The sequence below is a fragment of the Typopeltis vanoorti genome, chromosome 20 (genome assembly GCF_054136105.1).
Source record: "Typopeltis vanoorti isolate ZY-2024b chromosome 20, IOZ_Tvanoo_1.0, whole genome shotgun sequence".
NCBI classification, from domain to species: domain Eukaryota; kingdom Metazoa; phylum Arthropoda; class Arachnida; order Uropygi; family Thelyphonidae; genus Typopeltis; species Typopeltis vanoorti.
Window position 1 is genome coordinate 103342441 of NC_143568.1, and position 15436 is coordinate 103357876.

Genomic DNA, 15436 nt, shown 5'->3' on the forward strand with positions numbered 1-15436 from the left:
ATGAAAAATATCTTAAAGTCTTGAATCAATAGATTGAAGTTAGGCTTAGATCCTAACACTAAAAGGGATTTCCATGCTTAAGTGAAAAGGTATTTTGCGTGAAAAATGTCCTGATGTGCAATTTCATTAGCATAAATAATGTTTACATAAAGATGCTATCCACTATTCGAACCCGCAACCTGTTTTTTTTCTTCTTTTTCTGCCAGTACTTTTAAGTGTAAAATTAGGTCAAGTACATACGTTACTCTTCCAAAATATCGTTTGCAATTTATATAGATTCGTAGGACATTTGCAGTCAAATTTGTTATCTTTATTCCAATATTACTTCTTTAAAATTAATGAATGTTAACCCTGAATAAAACAACAATCTTTGCTTCGTAAATTAGGCTGTGTTATGAATATGTTTAAACTGGGCAATAGATTTTATATTTACCTAATTGGGCCGTATACACTAAGGGACAAAATACTTTGTTTTGGATGAACTGTGCTGGAGATTGCGCAAACTGACATCTGTGGATTGTTTTCATTTTGTGTATCCTGTAGGGCGCATTTTATTTTACGAAGTTTTTCCTAGAAGGGCGGGGATAAAATCTTTAACTTCTTATTACTAATGTGCTATAATTAGTGGTGGGAATTGTAAAGAAAGAAAAAATTCATCTAATTTTTATGATAAATCCGCTGTGTCCATCATTCTAGAGTACATATAGAAATATCCCTGTTGACTGACGTGAGTTGAGCGGGATGTTGTATTTCATGTAAGATATAATGTAGAAGATTAAATTAACGAAAAACAAAAGATGGAATTAACTAATCTCATCAAGAGAATGAAAACCATGAATTTTTGGTGCCTCGTGGAAGTTTTATGTTCCCAAAAATCTTTCGGATTCATATTTGGTCAAGACCAAAAGAGATTTTTGGCGTCTACCAGATATAATGCTGCGTTCCATCCTAGAGAAACTAATTATGGTTGCTATAAGTTTTGATAGCTGCGCCCTCATGTGGTCAGAAGTATGTTGCAGGAAATGGGACAACGAATTTGGTTTGTTTTTGATATTTTGTGTTTTGCTTCTTATAAGATTATAAGATCTGAATTGGAATCGTTGAATGTACTGACTGAATTTCTAAAGAGAGATACGATTTAGAATTTAAATCCCTGAATCCAGAAGTCTCCTGTTCTTCCAGGTTGTATTTAAATGTGCATTGTTTGATTAAATATTATAAAGAAATAGGAGTGTGCTTTCTTTTCTTCCTTAACACCCAGCACTCAAGTTCTCCCTGCTGTCACATAGCTTATTAATAGGTAAACAAAAGATGTGGAAAAAGGGATCTTCCAGAACATGGTATAAGATGAGCAAAGTTGGATCGGTGAGTTCGGAGTTAAGCTATGAATGGATGGATGCTTGATATGTTGTAAGATTTAGGGGAAAGTCATTGTGAGCGTTTTGTTCAGCCGTATACCCCCCCCCCAAGATTGTTATCGGAGACATCCAAAAATGCCCTGGACTTTAATATTCGACCGTTTACTGCGTGCGTTTTCAGGAATTAGAATTCCGGTTCAAATTCTGACGTTAGTGACTGTGATGTCATTGCCAAGAATTCGTTGGCAGAATATTTGTCTCAAAACTTTCATTTAACAATAAAATAGGTTTTTGTAGTTGTCTATGATCTAATCTAGCTATGTCAAATCAAGAAGTAAACTCGGAATGACTTGCATTTCTTAATATCTTAAGTATCTTTCAGGTATTCAGGATACTTTTCTTTGTTATTTCAAGATTTTTTTAATTTTTTTTTTGTAAACTGGAAATTCACATTCGTGGCACAACTCTAAAGCCTCTGTAGCTCAGTCGGTATAGACGAAGTCTTTGGTCGGAAAGGCCTGGATTCGATTCCCGTCTGTGACGTGAGGAACCTTTATTTGGTCTCTTATGACTAAAGGTGAGTTAGCCGGTCTCATACGGAGGTAGAGTTTTTTTTTTCACCCGGAAACTCCGGTGTTTCGTCCCCCAGAAAAGGCAAACCGGCACCATGAACACACATGGATTACAGTCATGAATACGTCCCACCCATATGCCAGTCCCGAGCCCGGTGATGAACTACCGTGTAAAAAATCTCCCAGGAATACTTTGTGGGCAATGCCTACAAAGTCACCTACGGTCGGAAACGACTGAAAGGGAAAATCAGATGGCACAACTCTTGAATTCTTTACCCGCTGCTACAAGGTCAAGACTGAGCTAAGGCCAGTGTATTATATTTCTTAATGGAGGTTTTTTTTTTTTTTTTTGTGGTCCATTGGTTTGATTTTGGAAGATGCATTTCCCTTTATTGCCTCACTTGAGTGTCAGTAATTCAATAGAGTTCGTTTATCATAGTGATGAAAGGGACCGGTCATGGTAACGCGATATACTGAGTTGCAAGGGTGGTCAGTGAACCCACTCGGCTTAAAAAAGAAGGTTCACTGTCCCCCTCCCCCATTTAATAGGGTGTCGATACTAATGAGTAAGTACTCTCTTTTGGTCCTGAATTAAGAAATCATGGACTTTTCGAGGTGGTTTATTTTGCAGCTTAAGGTTTTTATCTATGTCGCCATAATACAAGAACCGATGTAATCAATACATGGCTTCCCCCTTTTTCACATCAAAAACGTTTTATTCGCTTCGTCTGTAGGATAAGAGCGACCTCGCAGTAAATAAATAAATAAATAAATAAATAAATATATATATATATATATTTTTTTTTAAATTTTTTTTTTCTAAATGGCAAAACTTCGGCCATTTTAGTCCATTTCAAACATAGCCAACAATTTGTGTTCTCTTTCTTTAAATATTTCGCACGAGAATCCGAAATGAAATAAATTCCACATCCTAACTTTTCGCATCGGGTTGTGATAACAGAAAGGATCGTCGGTTGTATAGCTGTGGTGGATATTTACTTTCCAAAGCCTAAATGAACGAACAGCAAGAATCCAGAGGTCAATTAGACTTCGGAAAACTTGCAAGCAGTACAAGGTTTCAGCCCATTACGGCTAATAAATTTAATCTCCTCGAAGCGTTCCTATGTGCTTAAGTCTAGCCTAGTTTAATCCGGCGAAACTTGCCGACTGATTACGGCTAAAGCTTCTCGCTAGGGTGGAAACATTGGGTTAATGTTTAGTCTTCGGGATCATGCGAAAGCATAATTCCGACTTCAAGAAAGAACTGACTTACGCTTGTTGCAGGTAGATACAGTGAAGATGCCATCCAAAGGAAGATGAAGCCGGTGAGAGCTTTTCTTCCCTGTCAGCTCACACTTATGCCGACTTGTTAACTGAATTGATCAGCCTCTTAATGCATTCCACTGTTTATTAGCGGACTTCAATATGCCAGTTGTAACATCAAAATATGACGCATCGTATCCGCATTGAAAATCAACTCTTTTCAGCCAAAGGAGACGAACAATAACAAAATTGAAATATTTTTCACTTCCTAAACAGTAATTTTTTTTGTGTAATCTTTTCAACCAAGGGGCTTCCCGGGTGGGAGAATTAATGTTGTGGTACCACTAAATATTTATTTATTAGCAGCTCTACTGCACAGTCCGGCTTTGCAGTACTTCATTGACGTTGTCTCCTAAATAGAAATTTGTCATTAGGGCCTGTTTATAAATTCTCTCTCTCTCGGATTTTTTGGGATTATAGATTTGTGACAAACAAGAGTAAAAGTATACGACGACACAAATTTGTCTCTTGTCTTTCAATTATTATTACACCCCCCCCACACACACACCCGTTTCTTTTTCTTATTTTTAAACACAAATGTGCAAGAATTCGTGTTGTCTGCGAATGGATCTATTTTTACTTTCTTTTTATTTGTATTATTAAATGAACATTGCTTTTAATGGTCGCGATCTTCAGGTCTGGAAGTCCGGACCTGGTTTGATTATTGCCATTTCTGAGCGGGAAAATGATGTGCTCTGCCGCCAAATAAAAATCGGAAGTTTCATTCTGTTGACTGTCACGCAATAGAGACAAATATCTTCATCTACTTACGAAGATATTTAGTATTTATACACCCACTTATTCTACAAAGTGAAGGAAAGGGGAATCGACACATCGCAGGGAAATCTCTCCAGGAAGAGGTGATGTTTATCCCCCCCCCCTCCCCTTCCACTTATCCCGTGTGATTTGAGCTTATTTTTCGTTCTTTTGTGTGTCGGCCTTTCTCTCCTGGGGATTCCACTTGCAGTCGCTGTGGGCACCGCTCTTTGAGACTCCACCAAACAATGACCACTTGATCTCATCATGAACCCTTGTTTACCGAAGTCACTCCGGGATTTCGGATGACCCTTGCCCTGTCCATTGACGATGTATGTTGTGGGCGGGCGGTCCTTTTGGAACACGAAGCCAAAGAACCTGTCGTGGCGGCGATTTATAGCCGACCCAGCCGGCCCCGAAGTTGGAGCGCCGGACGGGGATTGATGTATTCGATCCGCCGCTTTTGTCCGACCAGGCGGGACGACCCTAGCGTCACCCCGAGACGCCACTGCTCGGGAGTACGGAGAATGAACCGAGGGAGAAGGACCGGTCAGAACAGCGGGGGTTCAAAAGCAAAGAACACCTTCTACGAAGTCGCAATGGACGACCAGCTATCGTCGTAGCTACCCACCCGCGTTGGGGAAGCGTGTAACGGCATGCGAGGACACCGCGAGGTTCCCTGCTGGCTATGCAGTCGACTACCCTAAAAATACTCACCTGACATCAGCGGAAACTGATCGGGCAGTTTGTCTTCGAGCGAAGGGACGTGTGATCCCCCTGCCCTAATGGATCTCAGTGTGGAGTCCCGCAACTGACCCACAACCAAGAATCGTAATTTACAGCTCTCCTTAAGGCCATTTCGTTAGAAAAAGCCCCGTTAATGATACCCCTCCCCCTTACTCAATAAAAGGGTGGTAAGTCGTACTCAACCTTCGGTAAAACTGAAAACTCTTTACGGAGAGAATTCGCCATTTAATACAAACAGCACTTGGCCGCCCTCGTGTGAGTTTGTGCAGATTATCGCCCACTCATGGTGCAACTGGTGAGTACAAACAGTCATCGTTTGCCACGAATAATTCGTTGGCTTTCCCGATGAGCAGAAACAAAATGAAAATAAAAATGACTTCCTTGTTTAGATTATATTTGGTCATTCAAACATAGAATTAAAATGAAATGTGTATTGATCTTTAATTGACCATTGATTTAGAAACATCTAATACCATCAAGTTTCGCCGACGGGGCTGTCCGGCTTCTTCAGGGCTCATAAGAGTAAGAGAAAAAACCGAAAGTGGCTAGTACAGAGAAAATGGAGTAACACTATCGTATAAATTAAACACTAAAATAGAACGCGTAACATTACACTCATGGAGCGTGTTGTTACGCGTTCTGTTTTTACGCTATGTGGTGCTTAGTGTTTATTATGAGTGGTTTATAATGTGGAAAAAAGAGCTCTCTCTCAAACTTGAAAAAGGATAAACAAATAACTATCTTAAAAGCAGACAAAGGTAATGCCACAATCATTTTAAACACGAAGGACTACATAGTCAAGTTGCAGAATTACTATCAGACCCATCAACGTATCACATATTAGAGTCGGACCCAACATGGAAAAAGCACCACGACACTAACAACTTATTACGGAACATGACTAGTTGGTCCACAGACTTGCAACGGAATCTGAAGTCACTACACCCACTGTTGCCACGATTGTATGGAGCCCCGAAAGTCCACAAACCTTTCGGGGCTCCATACAATCCGCTACAACCGAGGACTTTCCACTACGCCCGATCGTTGACGGAAGAAATGCTCCCATATATGTATTGTCCAAACACCTCTCAAGCCTCCTAAAAGGATATCAGAAAATCGGACACGTACATTAAGATTCAAAGCACTTTATTGAAACATTGAAAAACATCTCGATCTTAAAGACAGACATTCTCGCTAGCTTGGACGTGGGATCTTTATTTACCAACATCCCAGTAGAAGTAGTTATCAGTATCCTATACAACCTTTTCCCTGAAGATACGGCTCAACTTTTTCGTCACTGCCTTAAATCTAATTATTTCAAATGGAATGAAACGATATATGAGCAACTAAATGGCTTAACACTATGGGCAGTCCCCTTCGCCGCCCTGTGCAAATCTGTTCATGGAAAAGCTAGAAATAGCATCCTCTCGAAATTAGACCCAAAGCCTTTAGTGTGGTGGAGGAATGCAAATGATGTCTTCATAATTTGGAGGGACACAAAAACAGCTCTTTCGGATTTTTTAACCAAAATTAATTCTTTCCATCAAAAAATACAATTCACTTTGGCACTGGAAAACGATAATCAACTACCATTTTTGGATACCCTAATCAAGAAACTAGCAGATGGACATATCAAACTAACAATCTACCGGAAACCAACACACACTGGACGCTAACTTCATTTCAAATCAACTCACCATATTTCCCAGAAGCTCGACATAATACGTATACTCAAAAATAGAGCCACGAACATCATCTCAGAAGAAAAAGAACTCCATGATGAACTTATTCATATATCAGAGACATTAATAAAAAAATGGCTATCCAAGGAATCTAATCAACAAGATTCTTCATAGAAACTCCCACAACAACAACAACCTACCATCACTCAATACAGTTCATCCATAGTTATTCCTTATGCAGATACAGTGTCTAAAAAGATCGCAAAACTTTTTAAACCTTTGAACATCAGAGTTGCGTTCAAACCGGTCAAGACTGCCCGTCACGTTTTAAGATCGCCAAAAGACGTTAATTCTTTTTTCAAACACGCTACAGTGTACAACATCCCATGTGCTTGTGGTCTAAACTATATAGGACAGACGTCGAGAAGCCTCGAAATCCGAAAAAAAGAACGTATAGGAGAAGTTAATAACAGAACAGACAATTCACGTCTATCCCATCATTTAAATAATAAGATCGCCCAGTCTGCCAGAATTTAATTTCGGTCAAAACTACAGAACGTGCTCTCACAACAGTGACTAACACAACACGCTCCATGCGTGTAATATTACGCGTTCTTTTTGATGTTTAATTTATACGATAGTGTTACTCCATTTTCTCTGTACTAGCCACTTTGAGTTTTTTTCTCTTTACCGTTATAATCCCTGAAGAAGCCGGACAGCCCTGCATTCATGTGTGTAACTAATTGAGACAGTATCCACTAAGACACATCGGTTGCCAATCATTGATGCACTTTGATTACTACATTGTCTTAGTTTTCATGATTTTCTCTATACTGTGTGTGTGTGCTCGCTCGCTAGAGAGAGAGCTGACACAAGGGACCATCCAACTTGTAGTTGGATGGTCCCTTGTAGTCAGGGATGTGGACATGTCATTGCTTTAAATTTTACTAGTAACTTTCGCAATCTCTTATTTCTTTATAACGATGACTTCACTCCCATACGCCTCACATTTTTTTTTTGTTAATTATTCTTAGTAAAATAAAGACCTAGAAAAAAATTTTTTTTCTGCTTGTAGGAATTTCTAGGCTTCGTTGACATGAACGTATCTCATCTACAGCTTTCTTACTATCACACAGACAACGCATTTTTACCACTTTTTAAAGAAAAAAAAACTAACTCTTCAAATGCCAAATCTGCACAAAACGGTGCATCCCTATGGTTTGTTGCAGCGTCAAGTCCCTGCTTTCAAAAAACAAAAAAAGTAAGAAATTAATCCCTGGAATTATTGTCTAAATGTATCAAAATGTGAAGGTCCTGCAACCGGAATGCGCAAGTCTTAGTATCATGCAGTGGGGATTGCACTGTCATAGAACAAGGTTTCCATAATTCTGCCACTGTTTGTGCTCCTATACACAATAATACAACACTTACGAACAAACTGACATCTCCAATTTTGCTTTAAAAAAAAAAAAAAAAGAACGCTCCTCTGCAGGCACTACCATCCACATTCAATACTGTCTGATGTTACTGTGATCTTTATCACAAAATCCTTATCAATCGATCCTTATCACAAAATCTAATACTTGAGATTCAATAGCTTTTCAAGTTTAGGGGCGAGATATCTTCGTTGTCGCTCAAAACTTACAGTAAGATTTTTGATACTGGTCCAATCATCAGCTGGGTTCATCCTGTCTACAGTACGAAACCAAAGTCAGTGATTTGTAGCTGCCCAGAGGCAATCCAGGTGAAACATAACTCAGACCCTCCTGTTTCCGAATGGCAACAGTGAATGAAGTGTTGGATGGACATTAATATTCCCATCAGCACACAAATTAAACCCTTAAATGAAAAACTGAACCCGCATTTTAAGTGAATCGGCCTTGTTCCTGTATAGCAGACATGATTTAAAACGATGTTGTAGTGTCAAGGTATCGTTTGTTGACGATACTCAATAAGCAGCCTGGAACAGAAACGAATTGTGTTCGTTTTCCCTATTAATATATTATTCGTACTCTTTTTTTGGGGGGGGGAAGGTCGGGTTGAGCCCTCCTGATGAGGGATTAAGTATATATTTATGACTGTAGATCCGTGTGTGTGTTCACAGGGCCGGTTTGCCTATTCTGAGGGACAAAACCCTCGAGTCCAAAGGTGAAAAAACCTTCTATATGGGACGGGACCAGCTAACCCACCTTTAGTCGAAAGAGACCGGATAAAGGTTCCTCACGTCATGGACGAGAATCGAACCCAGGTCTTTCCGATTAAAGGGTTTAGTCTATACCGACTGAGCTCTGACATCACAGAGCGGTCAGCGACGTCTGATTATGACTCATTTCATCGAACAGATCTGGTTGGTGTGAAGTTTGACAATTACAGATTCATTAGAACACTTAAATGGGCATGATTCCAAAGACAGTCGTAACAAAAATTATGCACAAAATTAGTTTTCAACAACTTTCAATTCTCACAGCCTTCTTTACTTTTTTTTTTCGTACACCGTCAGTGACAAACGCCAGATTTTCCTCAGGTGGGAAGTCTGCATGGTGTCACTTTCCTAAACGAAGTAGGGATCTAGATTCGTACAGTTTTTGCCTTCAGATATGCCCGTTTTTCACCAAGTATGGGTCATTAACAGGAAGCTAATTGCGAAACAGATTTCGATTTTGTTTTTATTTAGATTTCCGGCCACCAGAACACCAGGAAGATCCCAAGAAGCACAGACCGTGGAAGTTTTTCAAAACCACTTAACAGACATTTGTATTACACATGAATATATGCAGAGAAAACAAAGAATCGTAGTTATATTCCAGATGAATGAGCGCTCGAATAACTTGTTGGTTTGATCGGCAATGTGTTCCAAGGCCGGTTTGTCTATTTTTACTGTTTGAAAAATCTCGAATGTTTCAGTATGTCAGATTCGTCTAAAACAAATTTCTATTATGAACATACGAAACGAATGCGTTAAATGTTAAGACCAGTGTCACACATGTCAGCAGGAGGACGTGTCTGTGATTTGAATCTTTGGTTAACATTCATGCGTTAAGAATTAACGTGCTGAGAAAGGCAATCCCTACAAATAAATGCTTCATTGTTCAGAGGATGGACTGTACGCGGTGTTGCATTAAAAAAGGGCTTATCCTTCTTTCCCCCCCCTCGACTTTGTATGACGAAATTAATAAAGTGACGCCGATGTATACAGCAGACCAAAGTGAATTTGTCAGTGCAATCATCAACGGTGGTAGCGCCTAATGCTTAAATCTAGTCGATCACTGGACTGTGATTTTGGACTTGATGCACGGATTTCTGACACAAAGGTCATCTAGAGATGGAGACATTTATTCAGGAGAAAACCGCAACTTGCAGATGACAGAGAAAGCTGCTCACCGCGTAACACTCAAGTAGGCCAGTTCATCTGCACAAGCCTATTGGTTTATCAACCTTGTTCATCAACAACTTAAGAGAAGACAATAGACAAAAGAAAGGGCATAACTTCCCATTCCTGTTCGCCCCATTCCACCCTCCTCCATCCACCGGTTAGCTCCCTGAATACGACTACGATTTATTGTTCGGTGGACCACGGGGTACTGTGCAGTTACAATACAACGAGATCATAATGGATGTGCCATAACACGATGCACCCTTTCTCCCGAGGTCAAAGGTCAAAGTAACTCGTGTAGACACTGAAAACGCCCACTCCGGAAAGCTGTCGCCGGTAGCCGACCAAGAGTGATGAATATGCCGCCTATCGGGCCGTCTGTGAACTATGAAGGGTTAAAAATAAAAATGGACGGAGACCGGACTGCGGTTTCGAGGAGGCCAGAAGGTGTGAAAAGGGGACCATACGTTACCCTCAAAAGAGTGGGGGGACGGTTTACACATTCGGTGGAAAGGCGTTGCTGTAAGGGTTAAAATAAAGTCTGGGAATGGAATGTTTGGGTCTTTTTTGTTTCACGGGGGGGGGGAGCAAATTCCCCTTACAGAAAGACCAGTTGCTGGATATTATCTGAGTTACACGCGAATTCTCCGAGCTCTTTAGCATTTCACGGAAAGCAAAAGGGCTTGACCCACCTCACTTAGCAGCAAGAAAAAAAAAATATCCACAAAAAAAAGTGTTATAAGTTTCTGGTTGACTACACAGTTCGGGGCACTAGATGAAGCTCTCAGGAGTGTTTCCCCCCCTCTTCCCCTCCTGAAAATAAGGACGTGTCCTTCTTGCGATAATGCTCATTGTGGGTGCAAATGCTGTGTATAAAAGCTGAAGGTTTTCGTTAATCACTGCCACACATCGAAATATTTTACAGATAAGATTTTCGGAAAGAATTTTTTTCACCAATGAATCATTGTCTGTGTAATTGAGGTTTTTAGGTAGGATGTAGGACATTAACTTTTTTTTTTTTTAAGTAACTAGGACGATTGTAACTTATGCGGTGATCGTGCTTCCTGTCTTTGAGTACTCCTTAGAGAGAAGTGAGTGTTCAAAGATCGTTTAAGCGGATTTTTTCAGTCTTTCAGCTCTAAAATATTATTTTTGCTTCCTTCTTCCAAGTTCAAAATATCGTTTGTGGAATAAGTTGAACCCAAAGGTAATCTTTGGAAGGTGGCAACCGCTTCCGAAGCCAAGTGATAAGTTGATCACAAGATAAAGTCCAAATTTTGCACAAAAAAAAATTAAAAAAAAAAACGTGTTGTAGGTACTTTTCAGAACATTCGGAGATCTCCGTACAGACAGCCTTGTCTTCTGACTTCTTTCTCACTTCAGACATCGTGCCTAAAATTAGGTAATAAAGTGAACAACATCTCACGTCTTTGGCTGTCCAGCCTGCTTATAATGGAAGTGTAAATAGGTAGTGAAGTCACGCAAGACCCATTCTCATCCCTCTAAACGCAAATATTTACGTGGTACACAAAGCTGGCGGGTGTTTATGTAATTTCGTTGAACATCAGGCTGTGCACCCGAACAGCCAAGTTTACTACCTCGGCCTCTGCGGTCACTTCCGCGCTTGTGCTAATTGCCATGGTTTTTACTTTGGTTTGGCACATTATCCCTTTTCCGAAGGGTTAAAAAGGAATGTCGCAGATAAAAACCTTCTAAAGGGCTTAATAAGACAATACCAACTGAGCATACGCGATGTACCCAGTTCGTATTGTCTTAGTAAGTTATTATTCTTCGTATGAGAAAGAATGTTTGCCCTTGGCTACTTGGTGATCAAACACTTTAGAGCCTCGTGTATAAATTGGAAAGCTTCACGTGCAATGTCATCCATCACGAGCCTTCAGAAAGAGTGAAAACCTGTAAGGATTGGTGAAGATGCAAGAAGCCATCTCAATTTAGTCCTGCTCGTTAACAGAAGGTTGCGATAATGTTTGAGTCATTTTGCTGTTGTTTTTTTTTTAAAAATAATTTCCATTCTAGGCAGAGGGATGACCTTGTTAAAGGAGGGGGTTCAGAATGTTAGCGTCTCACATTGCAAGGAGGATAAAAGTCCTGAAATATCCAACGAAACAGAGATGAACATCTTTGCACAGTTTGACTCAATTATCATTCTTTGAAGTGGCTGTTAGGTGAGTTAAATCTTAGCAGGACCATTGCTGTCATGTCACAAACATACAGAACTGATTATATTGATAGGTAAGTGTAATATACTCAACGAAAGTTTAGATTGCCCCTGCAAGATCTCCTTTCAGGGGCAAGCAAAGAGCTTTTGAAAAGGTCGAAGCATAGTTGAGGGCAATCTTGCTTAGGCCTTTTCAAAAGCACACGTGGCTTGCTACTGGATAAAATGAAGTCTAAACCTTCATTATCAGTTGCCTTGGTATTTTAGTATTAAACAGCCCTTTTAGGCTGCTCGCAAACTGATTTTGGTTATCAGAAACTTCCATTTTGTTCGACTTGGGTGAACATGTCAATAATAAGTGATCACTGGATGTTCACACATTGTTGAAGTAGCAGTTCGATACGATCTTTGCAACCTGCTTTGTATAGGGGCTGATCCCTGCCTTTTAATATTCTACTGCTGGGTTCTGAAGGAACAAATAATAATCATAACAAGTGCGCCGAATCATTATTAAAGTGGCCGAGCCTAAATATGACAAATATCCCCCCTATAACACAAGTCAATATCCTATTGCCCAAGCAGCATACGTGTAATATATTACTGATCACGTGTGAGATAATAATCTAAGGGGAAAAAAAAGTCGGAAAAATAAATAGATGGCAGCGTCGTCTTGAGTACTGCTGCTGCTTCTTTAAGCCAGTAGTAATAGAGTATCCCTTCGTGCGCGCGCGCGCGCACACACACACATCCGGACTCCTCCCTACAAACCCAGTCTCCCTTCTCTCAACAGACCTTGAATCGCCGGACTTGGGATCACGGGTAGGCCAGTGGAACTCTGATTAATTGGCGCGTCCGAGTGTGACTCGCCTTGACGCCGCCTACGACCTTACTTGGCAGCGGTGGACTCGGAATTAGCTTGACTGAGGTGCTGTGACTGGATTAATAATGAGGCTTTCCCCCTTCATATGGCCAGAAGGCAAAACAAGCTGAAAACAGCATTCAGCCTAAAGAAAGGGTACTAAGAAACGCTTCTCTATTGGCTACTTGTCTTGATGCGCCAGATAGATGCGCAGAACGCGAACAGCAGCCTGTTTCGGAGAACCTTAAAAAATAAAAATTCAGACTCATGAACGTAAACAAATATACAATTTATTTTTTATTCTTATTAAATATATTGTTGTTTTTAAACATACAATAAAGCTCATATTCTGGGGGGGGGGATTTTTTTAAAATAAAATAATCTGATAGTTGATCCATTTATTTATTTATATATTTGTGCAAGCAGCCAAGTAGAACATACTTAAGAAATTTGAAATCAAAATATTAAGAAAGAGATCAAATAGAGCGTAAAATGTACTGCTGGCAAATTCAAAAATTACTTTATTCTTTTCTGGTATGGCTTTCACATAAAAAACTTGTTTGTTGTTCCCAATTAATATTAGATCCTCAGGGAAAGTAACAACATTGCCCACTTCGTTTTCAAGAGCATTGCTGTACAATGACGACAGGGACATTCGCCTATTTCATTCTTGACAACAACGCACAGTGTCGCATGCTATGTTAACGAAAGCACAAACCTATCGCTGCCAGGATATCGCATTCATGCTATTAAAATAAACAAATTAATGAATTTTAATAATTGTCTGTCGTGGAGATGTTATTCGGTGTATTAGATAATATGACACACAAGCCCCTGTAGCTCAGTCAGATAAGTTTTATGAGGACTTTTCTAGCTGCAGGTGAGTTAACCTGTTTCATAGAGAACTGAAGTTTTGTTGTTGTTTTTTTCTTCATCGAAACCAGCAAAACTGCAGAATCATATACACGCAATTCATAGACTTGTGGTGATTTTAAAGCCTTCGTTTCTTTTGCAGTAATTCAAACTAAATACATCTAAAATATCAATATCAGTGTGATTAGATGTTGTTCTTTCTCTGGGTTATTCTCCTTTCCATTTTGGCATTAAATACTTCTGCTAATCTTTCCTCTCCCATTCTGTTTAAGTAACTACACCACCTGAGATTAGCTCTACTCACACGAATGCTAACGATGTTAAGTTGCTTCCTAATATCTTCATTTTTAATATGATTCCACCGTTGAGACTGTCTGTTTACCCTTCTAATTTTTCTCAGCTTAGTGTTATGGCCTAATTCTCTCTTGTTTGCTTATAAATTTATTCATCTGGATCCAGACCATATCATCTTTGGTATTTCTGTGTATTTACTTTGCCTCACTAAAAATTGTACCTAAATAAGTACAATATTTTTACATGATTTTTCGTCCAGGATACTTTTTTTCATTTTGGCGTTTTTCTCATCTTCCTGCAATTCCTCACATGTCGGCCGATGTGGAGGACTGCAGCTCTGATGTTGCAGTCCTCCACAATGTGCCCGATGGTTTGGTTTATGGCTCCATAGTCACATTGGACTGTAGGTGATTTTCTCCACTTGTGTAAGCTGCCTGCGATCCATATAGATGATGAATTAAAGTGGAGGTAATATACATCCTTGTTACACACCTGATTTAACATCAAACCATCTTCCTGTACCTCCTAACTGCTGACTTACAACTCAAATAAAGACTAAGTATTGCTTGATATAATGTCCCATTTGCACCACGTAACTGGAGCGGCTTTCTTTGAACAGCTTTCTCTTTGCATCTTGTCATATGCCATTTCCAGAGTTCTTCATCAGCCATTTTCTCTCAACTGCTGGAAAGGCCTCCACTAAAGTCCTCCATTCATTCCTATCTTGAGACTTCTATGTCACTGAGTTCCTGCCATCTCTTTAGTCTTCCTGTAGGTCTCTTTCCATCTCTGGGATGCCATTCAGAGATCAACTTTGTCCATTCTTCAGTGTTATGTTGCCCATTGCCATTTGGATCATTTAATGTCTCTCACCCTAGTCTGAGATGGGACTCAAGTATCGCGCTGTCTGTCCGGAATGGTAATACCGACACTAAGGTTCGTTCCCATTTTCCTCTTGGTAATCCTCAAATCTTTTAATCGAAGTCCATGTTTCACTTCCATATGTTATGACCGAAAGTATACAACTGTCGAATATTTTTATTTTAAACCAGATTGGAATGTTTCCTTTGAGTGTTTCCGAGGGCTATCCAACCAACTTGAATTCTGCATAATTCCTTCATAGCTTTCCTCTACTGCGATATCTTTGTCGTAGGTAAACATAGAGGGTTAGTAGATCAATTTCCTTGTGTTACATTCGTACTGGTTTTTTTGGGATGTATTTATTGAGCGTTATTTTTGTTTTGTCTTTGTTTATATTTGATCCTTTCTTTTTACTTTCTGCATTCAATTCAGAAGTCATATGTTGAAGATCTTCTGCAGAGTTTTTTCTTTTAAGAATAACGTCATCAGCAATAGGCGATTTAGTGCTGTAAATAATTTAAGTGAAAGTGGCATATTTCCATTTTGATAGAAAATTCCG

At 39.6% G+C, this 15436-nt stretch overlaps 1 protein-coding gene and 1 long non-coding RNA gene across 2 annotated transcripts in view; one reads left to right on the forward strand and one right to left on the reverse strand.

Annotated features, from left to right (window-relative positions):
• LOC150095735 (uncharacterized) overlaps positions 1-15436 on the reverse strand; it is a 207848-nt gene that overhangs the window by 131097 nt on the left and 61315 nt on the right. The gene's annotated exons all lie outside the window — the stretch shown is intronic.
• Positions 1-15436, forward strand: part of LOC150095736 (LIM/homeobox protein Lhx1-like) — a 115290-nt gene that overhangs the window by 57555 nt on the left and 42299 nt on the right. The window lies entirely within an intron of this gene.